General features: G+C 40.1%; 1 pseudogene; it reads right to left on the bottom strand.

The window, feature by feature from the left end:
* Positions 1-7,070: 7,070 nt before the first annotated feature.
* Positions 7,071-8,275, bottom strand: LOC104654615 (annotated as a pseudogene).
* Between the last annotated feature and the right edge of the window lie 3,165 nt (positions 8,276-11,440).

The following is an 11,440-nucleotide window of genomic DNA, read 5'->3' as shown; positions in this document are numbered from 1 at the left end:
GAAAATCGCCTACACAAGCCTCAGTGATGGCAGACGCCCCTCCCTCCACTAGGCTCCAGCTTCCTTGGTTGACTTCAGAATGCTGTGCTGGCAGTGGGAATGTTAAGCTAGTGGTTCTTAGCTTGCTGGGCTCCATGGTGGTGGGGCGCACTGAGCAAGACCACTTGGCTCCCTGGCTTCAGCCCCTTTCAAGGGAGTAAATGGTTCTGTCTTGCTGGTGTTCCAGGCACCACTGGGGTACAAAAAATAACTACTGCAGCTAGCTCGATGTCTGCCCAAATGACCACCCAGTTTTGTGCATGAAACCCAGTGCCCTGGTGGTATAGGCACCAAAGGGAATATCCTGGTCTCCAGGTTGCAAATTCTGGGGGAAAAGCATGGTATCTTGGCCAGATAGCACAGTCCCTCATGGCTTCCCTTGGCTAGGGGAGGTAGTTTCCTGACCCCTTTTGCTCCCTGGGTGAGGCGACACCCCACCCTGCTTCTGCTTACCCTCCGTGGGCTGTGCCCACTGTCTAATCAGTCCCAATGAGACGAACCGGGTACCTCAGTTGGAAATGCAGAAATCACCCACCTTCTGCATTGGTCTCACTGGGAGATGCACATTGGAGCTGTTCTTATTTGGCCATCTTGCCAGATCCCTATACTCTCTACCTATTGAACAGTGCAGCAGAGGAAAATGAGAGGAAAAGGAAAAACAGCCGGTGTCATTAGAATACTTGGAAGAAGAGTGAATACTTTGGAGAATTGTGGTCATTTAAAAGAAGCTCAGAAGTCTAAATTAGATGTCACTGTAAATGGGCTGATAAAAAGAAAAGGGAAATTGACCATGATTCCACTGTTAGGCCTTCACGTTTTATTCGCATCTCAAATTGGCTGCCACTTTAGTAGACTGATAATTTCAGGACACGGAATGGGGGATCTTTAATCTGGCAGCAAAGATGGAGTGTTTGTGCTGAAAGTTCAGAGACATACTAAGAAAGAACATGACTATGGGTGACTGTCTGGCTGATGCAGCAGTAACAGTGCCATTGTGGGACAGGATGCCTAGATGATCATGGGCCTTGAAGATGACTTCAAATACCCTGATTTATGTGGCAACATGTGACTTGGGAAAAAAATGGAATCTTCATGATTTAGGCTGTTTGTGCTAGTATAACAAAATATATGAGATCGGGTAACTTACAAACAATTGAAACTTATTTCTTGTGTTCGAGAGGCTGGGAAATCAATAATGAAGGTTCTGTTACATTCCATGTCTGGTGAGAGCCCAGCATCTCCTTCCAAGACAGCATCTTGTTGCTGCATTCCCTGCAAGAGATGGACACTGTGTCCTCACATGGTGGAAGAATGGAAGGAGCCACCTAGTTTTTTCAAGCCCTCTTACAAGGTCACAATCCCATTCATGAGGACCCTGTCATCATATGTTAATCACTTCCTAAAGGAACCAGCTTTAAATCCAATCACACTGGCAATTAAAATTCAACCCATGAATCTGGAAGAGATACATTCAGACCATACGATTTCACAAGATTAAGAAGGAATATGGGACAAAGGTAATCTTGGTATAGCCTAACTCATTCACTGCTGCGAGGGACTTTGGGAATATTTTTTACTTCAAGTCTCAGAACCAAGGCCAGAGACAAGAAAAAACACAGGAGAGAAGCAAAGCATAAAATATTCACTGTCAACACCTAGGATATCACAGGATTGTATGGCCCATTGACTAACATTTATTCTGTGCAATGCACTGACCTCCAAGAAAAGTGGCAGAAAGAGAGTTTTCAGATAAGGGATTCAAGAGCTCTAGAAACAAATTAAAATTGACTAATTCAGTTCTTCAAGAGTAAATAAGAAAGGAGATACGTTTATTTTGCTCATATTGGATAGCTTTAGTAGATAGATGGAGGCTTTCTCAATAAAGTACTACAGAGCTAAACAAATGGCAGAGACTTAAGTCTAAGAAATCTTCTCTTACTCAGGGGTCCCCAAGAACATGACCTCAGACATTGGGCAGACTCATTAGAGAGCTCTCCCACCAGCCACATCCTACAGCATATGACCAAACCTAGGCAGATTTTGCTCTCCTCTGGCCTGTTCCCCAGCCCTCATACCCTTGTCCTCCATCAGCAATCTGCCTCACAGACAGTGGGACTTGGTGCCCTTTCTAGACATTTACTCTTTGGAAGTTCACATCTAGATCATAGAACTCTTTCTCACATACAACTTTTCTCACTGTCTTTTTATCTGTGTTCAATTCATAACCATGGTCTCATGATTCTCCTCACATCAGAAAAAGGTAAAAACATCTCAGTACTAAAGTGTTCTTTGTGGCTAAATATATAAATAAGTAAAACCTTGAAGATAAGACTTGAAATCAGAGAAAACATTAGTAGGATAACATCCACCTCTCCAAACACCCAATCACAGTCTCGTAAATCAATTTTTTTTTTCATGCTTTCATGCTAGCTAGTAATCATGTTGCAAAATTTCCCAAAGTTTCTTATTACAGGGACTTCAAAGCAGGCATAATGGCCTGCTTAAGGTCATCCCTTCAACCCTGAAATCACCCACTGAGAACTTGTGGGAGTCAACAGAGATTGATTTGTGGTAAGATTGAAACAAATCACATGAGCATATGGTATTAAAGCAATGTGGTATACAGACAATGACGTTAGCTTACTTTGTAAGAGAATGTAGTAGAAACTCTCTTTGAATACATCCACCTGGTGATAACTGTGCTCCTGGACACACATGTGTGTAATTTTTAAAGTTGTATTTTTACTCAGAAGGCAAGATTCAAAATTCTAAGGGAACTGGCAAGAATATTAAGATAATGCCAAAATAGTTTTCTCCATTGCTCAGAAACAGGGAAAAATGAATGTCCACAGTAAACTGAAGAGGTGCATAGAAAAATCTCAAAAGGAATCTCTTGACTCCTAGACATTCTTACATTTGGAATGCAATCTGATACAAAGATAGGCAAAAGACCTGAACAGACACCTTGCCAAAGAAGATGTATAGAATGCAAAAATGCATGTAAAAAGATATTCAACATCATACGTCTTTAGAGAATTGCAAACTAAAATGAAAATGAGATAACACTGCACACCCATTAGAATGGCGAAAATCCACAACACTGACAACACCAAATGCTAGCAAGAATGTGGAGCATCAAGAATGCTCATCCATTGCTGGTGGGGATGCAAAATGGTACAGACACTTTGTAAGGCAGTTTGACAGTTTCTTACAAAACTAAACATATTCTTACCATATGACCCAGCAATTGTGCTTCATTGAATTTACACAAATAAATTGGAAACTTATTTCTTAAAACCTACTTTTAAGTTAGATCTTCTTTATTTTCTTCATTATTTTTTTAGATGGAGTTTTTAAAATTTTTTTTTTTGTTTGTTTGTTTGTTTTTGTTTTTGTTTTGATGGAGTTTCACTCTTATTGCCCAGGCTGGAGTGCAATGACATGATCTTGGCTCACTGAAACCTTTGCCTCCAGGGTTCAAGTGACTCTCCTGCCTCAGCCTCCCAAGTAGCTGGGATTACAGACATGCACCACCATGCCTGGCTAATTTTGTATTTTTATTAGACACGGGGTTTCTCCATTTTGGTCAGGCTGGTCTTGAACTCCCAACCTCAGATGATACGCCCACCTTGGCCTCCCAAAGTGCTGGGATTACAGGCGTGAGCCATCATGCCTGGCTGGTTAGATCTTTATAGGAGTTTTATACATGATTATCAAAACTTGGAAGAAGTCAAATTGTCTTTCGGGAAGTGAGTGCATAAACAAACTGTGGTACATCCAGACAATGATATATTGTTCGGTGCTAAAGAAGAAAAAAGCTATCAAGCCATAAAAAGACATGGAGGAAACTAAATGCAAGAAGCCAAGTGAATGGGCTACATACAGTGTGATTCCACCTATATGACATTCTAGAAAAGGCAAAACCTTGGAGACAGTAAAAAGATCAATGACTGTCAGGGTCAGAGTGCACAGAGGAATGAATAGGTAGAGGACAGAGGATTTTAGGGCAGATGATACTAAAATGGTGCTGATATGCCATTATACATTTGTCAAAACTCTGGGAATGTAGAAGACCAAGAGTAAACTTTGGACTTTGAGTGATAAAGATGTGTCAATGCAGGTCAATTCATTGTAAGAAATGTACCATTCTGGTGGAGGGTGTTGATAGTGGGGGAGGCTATGTATGTTTGGGTGTGGGAGTATACGAGAACTCTGCTGTTTCCCTTAATCTTGTTGTGAAGTTAAAACTATTACAGAAAATAAGGCCCATTTTGAAACTTAAATGAGATAATATATGTAAAGCACCTGATATACAGTAAAGGGCTCAATTAATATATTATTAGAGCTCACATGTAGAGCTTTCTATGTGCAAGAAGTCCCATATGACCTCTTTGTCTGATCTTAACTGATTAGTCTTTAAAATAAAAGTTCTAGAGTGGACTTGCTGTGTCAAGTGTCTGAAAGTTTACAATAGTTTGTCAGATACTCACTAGAAATTTGCATCAACTTACACTTCCAAAAATAACACGGCTGTTTCCCCACATCTTCACTAACACTTAGTAACTTGGGTTATTTTAATATTTGCTAAACTACTTGTGGCTTTCATACTGGATTCAATGAAGGGTTCATGTTCTTTGTAATGCAAGAGAAATCCCCACAGAAAAAGACACCTCACTGGAAGTATGACAATCTACTTTTTTTTTTTTCTTAAACACTAGAATTTCAAGAGCTCTTGCATCACCATAAAGTTTGATTTCATCTGAAAACTCAACTGGGGAAAGATCTAATTTCAAGCTCCCTTGCAGAGTTGTTGGGAGATTCAGTTCCTTGCAGGGTATTAAACTGAAAACCTCAGTTCCGCCTTGACTGCTGGATGCCTTCAGTTCCTTGCTATATTTTCCTCTCCAGCATGGCAGCTTGCTTCATCAAAGCCAATGAGAAAATGGAAGTGTAAAGGCAAGATGGAAGTCACAATACTTTCTAATGTAATCATGGAAGTAACATTTCATCACTTTTTTCCTATTATACTGGCTAAAACAAGTCACTAGTTTCAGCCCACATACAAGGGAATGAATACCAGGAGGTAGAGATCACTGGAGTCACCTTAGAGTCTGGCTACTATACCATCATTGTCAACACCTAGACCACCTGGTTGAATGCCATCTATGTGACCTCCCCCTGCCCAAGATAATTGGCAGACAGAGTAATAAGTAGAAGATGGAAATCAGATTTTTCCAAAGCCTGTGCTTTCCTCACTTCGAAGTCCTTCTGGGAAAGACAGCAAAGTTGAGCTCATATAAACCAAAAGCTCAGGTCCCAGCTCTCCCTGAATGGTGGGGAGAATTGCCCATTTTTTCTTACATCTAACAACTGGCTCTTCAAGTATACTTCAAATACCTGGGAACCTACTCATATCCATTCTCTGAATGGGAAGAAAATTGCTTCTCCTTGGCAAACATCTTTGGCCTGGGCAAAAGTCCCAGGCTCTCATTAGTATGGGGAACTCACTTTTTTCATTTTTGTGGTCACTGTTCTCTTCTATATCCTTTTATGTATTAGTCCATAAGCACTAACTTTCAAAAGCACTAAGACATTCTAGAGTCCTTGATTGTTCACTCATCCTTCCATTCCTTTGTTCAATAAACATGTATTAAGTTCCTATTATGTCAGATGTACAAATTCCTATGGTAATAAAAAGATGTAAGAGACATAGTTTATTTAGTCAAACACTCAACAATATTTGAACATCTACTCTGTACAAGGTGCTAAGGATCAGTAAAGGAGTAGTGCAGTTTAAGACAACACAACAAAAACAAACTCTTGACTCCACTGGCTGTAACACTTTTTTACTGAGATCTTCATGGCACAACTTCTTGAACAAATGTTGTTTTTAATAGTCACTCTCTTCACATATTTCTTCTATTCCTCAACACACAGAAGAAACGTGGGTTGGACTGTGCAGTTGAACTTTCAATGTGTGGAAATTGCTCTTGCCAAATTACTTACAATGTTGCCAAAACCAATGATCAATTCTCTTCCTATTGCATTCATGCATCAGCAGCATCCACCATAGTGGACCACATTCTTGAAATACTTTCTTCACTTGACTTTTACAATGCCATCTCCTCCTAATTTTCCTTCTACCTGCCACCAACTCATACTCAGTATCTTTAGCTGGCCCCTCCTCCTCTGTTCAACCCCTAAATGTTGATATGTCTATTCCAGGATTCAGTCTAGAAACTTTTCCTTTTATCCCTGAATATTCTTACACTAGCTTATTTCATCTAGTCCTGGGATTTTAAAAATTATTTTATGCTACTCATGTCCAAGTTGACCTCTCTGAGACTATCACACAAGAGGTATAATTATTCTAGAGTAACCCAGAAGTTTAATAAGCTGGCCAAGAAGAGGGATTTTCTTTTTCCCAGTGTGAGGCACTCTACCTAGTATAGCTCTCTGTAGAATGGGTGGTTTTCTTCCCTAAGAAAAGGAAAACCCTTTGCATGAGCCCCCAAAACTCTAGGTTCTGGGCAGTTGATTTTCCCAGATAATGTTGTGAACAGCTGGCATCTAAATCTAGACTGTTTCACACCAGAAGACTGTGTGTTCCTTCATTGATAAAGCTGTGTCCTTGTGCTAACATGATAAAAAATTATAGTAAGGGAAACTAGTCTTCCTACACTGAAATGCAGACTCACATTGTGAGCCCAGTTATTTCCTGACCATTATGCATCAGTGTAAGATAGGAGGATGGGGAAATCATGCCATCTATTCTTTTGCTGATTAGTAATCTTTGTGAGTTTTCCTAATATAGCATTTTTTTTTTTTTGGCTGAACATAGAAGAATGTATTGATGGTACGCAGCAAGGTGGGGCTCCCTAGGCCTCTCCCTCTTCAGAGGGTCTGCATGGAAACTGTGAGGAAGGGAGATTCTCATTGTGGTGTGGGACTGAGTGTGGCAGGGACTCCCCAGCAGCTGAGGGCCTCTGTTTTCCTCTCATGCTCTTGCTGGGGCTGGTGGTCCAGGGATCTTACTCTTTGAAGGCCATGTGGGTAATGAGGTTGACCACCCTTTTGCTATAGCCAAATTCACTGTCATACCAGAAAATAAGCTGGAGAAAGTGGTCATTGAGGGCAATACCAGGATCGAAGATGGAGGAGTGGGTGTCGCAGTTAAAGTCAGAGGAGACAACCTGGCTCTCAGTGTAGCCCAGGATGCCCTTGAAGGGGCCCTCCGATGCTGCTTCAACACTTTCTTGATGTCATCATATGTGGCAGGATTTACATATGGCAGGTCAGGTCCACAACCAACATGTTGGCAGTGGGGACACGAAAGGCCATGCCAGTAAGCCTCCTGTTCAGCTCAGGGATGACATTTCCTATAGCCTTGACAGTGCCAGGAGATGCAGGGATGACATTCTGCAGAGTCCCGCGACTGTCATGGCATAGTTTCCCGGAGGGGCTATCCACAGTCTTCTGGGTGGCAGTGATGATGTGGACCGTGGCCATAAGTCCTTCCACGACACCAAAGTTGTCATGGATGACCTTGGCCAGGGGTGCTAAGCAGTTAGTGGTACAGGTGGCATTGCTGATGATCTTGAGGCTATTGTCATACTTCTCATGGTTCATGCACATCACAGATAAGGGGGGGGCAGCAGATGGGCAGAGATAATGACCCTTTTGGATCCCTCCTACAAGTGAACCACAGCCTTCTCTATGGTGATGAAGATGCCGGTGGACTCTATGATGTACTCAAGGCCAGCACCAGCCTATTTGATTTTGGTGGGATCTAGCTTTTGGAAGATGGTAGTGAAATTTGTATTCATGACAAGCTTCCCGTTTTCAGCCTTGATGGTGCCATAGAAATTGCCATGGGTGGAATCATACTGGAACATGTAGCCCACGTAGTTTAGGTCAATGAAGGGGTCATTGATGGCAACGGTATCCACTTTAACAGAGTTAAAAGCAGCCCTGGAGACCAGGCACCCAATACAGCCAAACCCATTGACTCCAGGCTTCACCTTCACTGTGGTGTCTCAGGGATGCAGCTGGCACTGCACAAGAAAATGTTGCTGTCTGTCGAATGCGAGAAGCAGAGAGCTACAGCTTATTATTTAACCCATAATCATTTAACCCATAATTATCATATTGAGAAATTCTTTGTGAACCCTGATCCCAATAGGTGTTGAGTCAGATGGGCATCACTTGACATAGCATGCTGACCTTCCCTGAGCATGTGGACAATTCAGTTGTCTCAGTGTTACTTGTTTAAAAGACTATCATTTTGCCCCATTGAATTTACTTTTGTGAAAATCAATTGGTCCTATGATTTTGGCCATTAACTAACACATAAGCAATAATTTCCTCAAAATGGATTATACGCCTAAATTTAAAGGCCAAACTATATACCTCTTAGGAGAAAACATAGATTAACATACTCAGAAACTTGAGTTAGGCAAAATCCCAATGTTTCCTGGTAGAAGAAAAAAGTTGAAATATGAGTCATGATCAAAACTAAAAATGTTTACATTTTTAAAGACATCAATAAGATAATGGAAACATAACCCAGAGACTGAGAAAAAAAATTTCGAATCATGCATACATTTGCTAAAAGATTTGAATCCAAAATATAAAATACACTGACAATTAAATAGCAAAAAGACAAACAAACCAATTTTAAACTGGGCAAAATATTTGAATAACCACTGCACCAAAAAGGTACTGGAATAGCTAATAAAGCACATGAAAAGATGGTCAGCATCACTGAATTGCAAATCAAAACTACAACGAGACACCACTTCTTACCTACTAGAATGCTATAATAAAAATGAAGGATACTAACAATTGAGGAAGTGAAATAACAATGATGTAGAAAAATTGAAATACTCATGCATTGTTGATGGGACATGCAGCCATGCTGGAAACCAGTTTGGCAGTTTCTTAAAATGTTGAAGATACATTTACCATATGACCTAGCACTTTCACTCCTAGCTGTCTACCCCAAAGGAAAAAACCTATGTCCACACAACACATGAATGTGAATATTCACAGCAGCTTTATCCATAATAGTCCATAGAGTGGAAACACATCAAATATCTATCAACTGATGGAAGAATAAACAAATGGGAGTGATCCATACAATTTGATAGAATTTAGCACCTAAAAAATTAAATATTGATACATGCTACAACATAGACGAACCACAAAAGCATATTAAGCTAAGTGAAAGAAGACAGATATACAAAAAAACACATGTTGTATGATTCCATTTTTATGACATCCAGAAAAGACAAATCTGTAGAGTCAGTAAGTCAATTAGGTGTTGCCTGGAGTTGGAGAGTGGGAATAAGGGGTGGTATTGATGAGCATGAAGGATTTCTTAGGAATTATAGAAATGTTCCAAAACAAGATTGTGATGATGGTCACACAAGTCTAAAATTTTACTAAACATAATTGAACTGTACACTTAAAACAGGTGAATGTTATGATATGTCAATTACACCTCAGTAAAGCTGTTTGAAAACAAAAGAATGCTAGCAGTGTGGCCTTACTGGCCCCTAATCAGTCTTGCTTTTTGTTTTATTTCTTGTTTCCTTTAGTGCTTACACTTATCAGTTCCACTCAGAGACTCCAAGAGACACTGGCTGAAATCTACCAGCCTCCAGAACTCTCAACAGCTGAGGGAATGAGTGACCCTCTCCTGAAGGTGATGGGGATTGTTAAGGTGTATTCCAGCATCTGCTATAGCAGGTACAGGCAAGTGATGCACCTGAGTGGTTTCAGGTAGTGCTCCACACATCTCAGCAAGACCCAGGGCCTGAAGCTAGTTCTGATAGCTTCAGAGAACAAGCTGCTGCATCCTGGGTCACAGGGCCAAGTGCGTTTGAAGCATTGATAGTCAGATCCCAAGTAGAACGTGAATGTCTACAACATGGGATGAGGTAAAGACCCAGAGTGGGGTTTCAAACCAAATCATTTCTGGAGTATTACTTCCAACAATTGCAGAAAGCATTCTTGTTAAATGTTTATGCTATGTTCACCAACATAGACCATATTGCCACACCATAAAACAAGCCTCAGTATATATCCAAAGATCAAAATCATACAGAGTATATGCTCTGGCCACAATAGTATTTAATTATAAAGGCAGAACAATAAGATATCTAGAAAATCCACAACTTCAGAAAACAAGCAACATGCTTCTGATGAACACTTGGGTCAAAGATGAAATCACAAGGAAATATTTTAAACATCATTAACTGAATGATGAGAACCCAGCATTAAAAGGTTGGATACAGCTAACATAGTGTTTACAGAGAAACTTGCAACTTTAAATGTCTATAGTGGAAATTAGCAAAGGAGTAAAGTTAATTATCTATGATTTTATCATAAGAATCCTGAAAAAAAGAGTAAAATAAACCCAAAGTTAATAAATGTAAGTCAATGAAAAAATAATGAAAATCATGAAATAGAAAAATGAACAAACAATAGAGACAATCAATGGTCAATTTTTCTGTACTCCATGCACAAAACCTATGAGGTAGATTCGGGGAAGAGCAGAAAGATAACAGAGAGCAGGCAGAAAATCTTTCTGGAGTGAAGGAAATGATCTGTATCTTCCTTTGGGTGGTACTTAAATGGGCATATATGACTGTCAAGGTTCACTGACACTGAACACTTGAGATCTGGGCATTGTAATGCATATAAATTACCTCTCAATTTTTTAAAATAGAAGAAAGTGTCTTGGAGAGCTTATGATGGAGATATTTGGGCAGTTCTGGGGCATAGGCTTCAAAAGCACTTACAGCATCTTCAGTTCAGGAATTTGCTGAGAATTGTTTTGCAGGCAAAAATATGGGATAAGTTCAAACATCTATGATAAAAGTCATTGTGGCATACAACTAAAAATCCCTACTTTTGTGGTACAGGCCATATCATTAAGTGGTTATCACTAGAGAGCTTTCCTTCAATGATGTTCTTCATCTAGGAACCCAGAGCTCTCCAGGGGAAAATGGCAACTGAAGTTTTGGATATACTGAGTTTGAAAGAAAGTCATCTCCATGAAGCTTAGTGATTGGCGCTGTCACCATTGCAAATTTCTAAATTTTGCAAGATGGCAGTAACATTTCAAATGATACTCTGACAGAGGAGATAATGGGCTAACGTAGATTTCCCTCCAGATGTATTTATTGCACAAGAACAAAATTCACATTTCACTGGGAGATTTCTCCCAGTCTAGATTAAGATCACAGGTTGCAGATCCCAGACAGCTGGTATCAACTGGCCAGTGTCTTGTTAAGACTAAATCCAAGACTCTTTATCACACTGTAGCGTTAAGATTGGATTTCTCCTACTGTTCCTGGGAAGAACTAGATATAGCCTAAAGGTCAGTATTCTTTTG

Source organism: Rhinopithecus roxellana, chromosome 8 (genome assembly GCF_007565055.1).
Source record: "Rhinopithecus roxellana isolate Shanxi Qingling chromosome 8, ASM756505v1, whole genome shotgun sequence".
NCBI classification, from domain to species: domain Eukaryota; kingdom Metazoa; phylum Chordata; class Mammalia; order Primates; family Cercopithecidae; genus Rhinopithecus; species Rhinopithecus roxellana.
Note: the sequence above shows the minus strand (reverse complement) of the source record. Positions and strands in the feature narration are given on the sequence as shown.